Source organism: Triticum dicoccoides, chromosome 1A (genome assembly GCF_002162155.2).
Source record: "Triticum dicoccoides isolate Atlit2015 ecotype Zavitan chromosome 1A, WEW_v2.0, whole genome shotgun sequence".
In the NCBI taxonomy this organism is placed as follows: Eukaryota; Viridiplantae; Streptophyta; class Magnoliopsida; order Poales; family Poaceae; genus Triticum; species Triticum dicoccoides.
Window position 1 is genome coordinate 239,866,720 of NC_041380.1, and position 3,611 is coordinate 239,870,330.

Consider the following 3,611-nt stretch of genomic DNA (forward strand, 5'->3'; position numbering starts at 1 on the left):
CTCTCTTGATCTCGCTCACCTTGTCCACAATGGGTGCGACAAGGGCCTTGAGTGCATCCAGATCGGTGCCAGGCGGCAAGGACCTGAGGACGTTGGTGAAGCTGAGGCCTGGATTGCGGAAGGCTACCTTCATCAACACCTTCTGGAGAACCCCGGCGCAGATTTTGCGCGACTCGTCGGCTAGCTGCTTCGGGATCCTCTCCCGGAGCTGTTGGAGTGTCGTCGCCACGCCCTTGAAGAATAGGCTGAGCTTGGCGCTGGGTTGAAGACTCTCGTCGGAAGGGTACCCAAAGTCCTCCATCCCCAGCTACGCCAGCTCCTCGTTGATGACTGCGGCAGTGTTCACCAGGCCCTCGGTCCAGTGCTCCACTGTGTCCCTGAACGAGTTCTGGGTAACTGCAATGCTCTCCAGCAGCACCGCGTCAGCCTTGACCTTCTCCGACAAGGTCTTCTCCCGCTCCTTGACGGCCTCCAGCGTCTGCGTCAGCGTGGCCAGCTTCAGCTCCAGGTCTGCTCTGGAATCCTTGGCGGCGCGGAGCTCCTTGCCCCTCTCAGCAAGAAGGCCTTGCAGCTCACCGTGGGCGGCAGCATCCTTCTCGCGCTCACACTTGAGCGCGGCAAGCTCCTCGCCGCTCTTCCCAATATCGGCCTCCAGCCGCGCCACCTTCTCCTCTAGCTCTTTATTGGCGGCCTCTGCAGTTGCAGCGGCATCCTTTGCCTCCTTGAGCGCCCCGCCAAGTGCTCGCTCATGCTCGGCGAGCTCTTCCTCATAGCTGTCGAGGTGGGCCTTCTGCTGCACTAGTTCACCTTCCCGCACGGACTGCGTCTCGGCAGCCAGCCTTTGTTCCTCCTCAGCCGCGGCCTTCTCGAGAAAAAAGGCCGTGCGCTCCTCGTCGACTCGCTCCCGCTCCTGCGCCAGGGACCGGAGAGCTTCTTGATTTTGGCCCCGGAGCTCTTCCGCGCGCTTTTCCATGCCAACTCCCGCCTTCGCGACAAGCGCTTCCCGGGAAGCCAGCTTGGCTTGCCGGGTGCGGTAGAGTGACAGCAGCTTCCGCAGTAGCTGCTCCTCCTCAGGCTCACCGCTGCTGCTGCCAGGCACGTTAACCAATGACAGTCCAGCAGAGGCAAGCACCTCCTCGTCAAAAGTCTCCCCCTCGACCGGCGCCCTGGAGCCCGACGCCCAGGGTAGCTTGATGAAGATATTGTCACCGGCCTGCAAGTAGGCGCCGGGATGGGGCTCCTCGAAGCCCGGCTCCACAGAAGCGGCAGAGGGTTCGGCGGTCGGTGCAGCGCCCGGCGCTCCTGCGGCCTCAGGGTCGTCAGTGCGATCGCCCGACCCCTCGCCAGCTTCCGCAGCAGCAGCCCCGGTGGCCTCCTCGCCGGCGGTCTCATCAGCACCGGCACCTTCCTTGCCGGCGCCCTCTGTCTCCATTGGCTCAGCCGAAGATGGGTCTGAAGAACGAAGAAGGGAGGAAAATCAATCAAAAATCCAAGAAGGGAAAAACGGAAGAAGCAGAACCCAAGGGAAAGTTTCTGGACAAATGGATTACCTCCGCCAAGATCTTCAGTTGCGGCCTCGGTCGCCGCAGGATCAGCAGTGCCGTCCCTTGCCGGAGAGTCCCCCCTTGCCGGAGAGCGCTCCCTTGCCGGGGACTCCTCCCTTGGCGGCACAGTCGAAGCAGGTGGCACTTCGGGACCGGCCTCCGGGCGCTCCTGATGAGGCTGCTCTGCTCCTGCACAAGTCAACAAGCAAGAAATCAACAAAGGAAAAAGCACTCAAGCGCGCCCGACAGCAGAAGGCTAAACTATGAACTTACGCTGGGGGCTGCGCTGGGAGCTGCTCGGAGGGGTGATTGCCGGGTCCGTCAAGGTGGTCTCGGGCCCACCTCCTGCTGACACGATGGGGTCATCCTCGATGACGATCACTGCGGCCTTGGCCCTCTTCGCCGCTCTCTGGGCCAGTGTTCTGAAAAGAAAGGAGTCCAGATTGGAGCAAGTCAGATGCAAGATATAAACAGCAAGATTGAAGGATCATAAGAGCACCAAAGTAACTCACTCTTCTTCCTCCTCGTCGGAGCTGAGCGCGGAAAGATCGAAGTCCGGCCCTCCTCCGGTGCGGCGGGGTGGAGGAGTAGGATCCCTTGCCCGCTTGGCGGGGGCAGTGGCAGTGGCCCGGGAAGATCCTGCTCCAGTTGCCGCTGTTGCGTGAGGCGCTCCCGCGGCAACATTGCTTGCCGTGGTGGAGCGCGTCGCGCGGCTCGGTGGCTGTGGAGCCGGCTGCCGCCCCGATGCGTCCCCGGCCCTGCGAAGGCGCCTCCTTGGCGGGGCCGGGGGCTCCTCCTGCGGCAACTTCTCCGAAGGCTCAGCCTCCTCCTCGCCGACCTCGCTCGACTCGGCTTCGGAACCGGCAGGCTCCTCCTCGCCCATGAACTCCGCGCGTTCGGCAAGGTTTGCCGCCTCTACAGCCTCCGCCTCCTCCACAGTAAACCCAAACACACCCGCAGCAGCTGCGGCCGCAGCCTCTTCCGCCCTAGTAGCGATGAGCTGCAGCTCCTCGTCGGTGGTGTCACGGGTGAGGCTCTTCTGCTCGTCAGCGTGGACCGGCACTTCCTCCAAGGTGTCGAAGAACGATCGCACAACGTCATCCGCAGGCTCTTGCCAAGTTGGGACGATGCCGTGTGAATCGCATAACGGCATCATGGCGCGGATCCGGTCAAGCGAAGAGTTATTGCACAAAGGAACTACGCCCCTCGGCAGTGTGAATGGGTGCTGGGGGTCGCGTTTGAATAATTCCAAGAGCATTGCATCCAACTCCAAGACGGTGAAGTTGTAGTTGAGGCCCGGCCGCAGCCTCATGATGTCCGCCGAATTCTTGAATTCCCAGGCGGGCCTCCCCCTCTCCTGCAGGGGGGCAATGCGGCGGCGGAGGAAATCTGCCCCGACAACACCTATGGTGAGCCCGGCAAGCCTGAGGCGAAGAATCCTAGTGATGGAGATCTTCAGCCTCTCGTCTTCCGGGGCCACGTTGCTCCAGTCATTGCCACGCACTATTGGAGTTTGGCGCACGGCGGTGAAGGGCTGCGGATTCTCCTCGACGATCCAGCACCACTCCGCTCTCCACTCCTCCCACTTGCTGCGGAGCTCACCCTCCAAGTACGCCTCTTTCTTGCCGACTCTCGAGACCCAGGCAATCCCTCCGGCAAGCGGCTCTCCTCTCTCTACCCGAGGTATGAAGAAGTGGCGAAAAAGGGCAACACTAGGGTGGACTCCGACAAAGTTTTCGCACAAGTGTGCGAAAACTGCCATGGTCAGGACAGCATTGGGGGTGAAGTCAAGGAGGCGGAAGCCATATGTGTTCATAATGTCACAAAAGAACTCCGAGAAGGCCGGGCAGAGCCCGCAGTAGAAGAATAGCGGGAAGAACGGGTACCCGTTTGAAGCCAACTCCGAGGCAGCGGCTGGGAGTACCCTCGTGCGCGGATGCGCACGCGTCTCCGTCGCCCAAAAGAGGTAGAAGTACTCCCTCAGCTCCTGCACGCCGAGCTGGGGGGTGAAGATCGCCCGCTCCTTCCGCAGCGCCGCGAGCCGCTGCGCCTCGGCCGACTTCACAC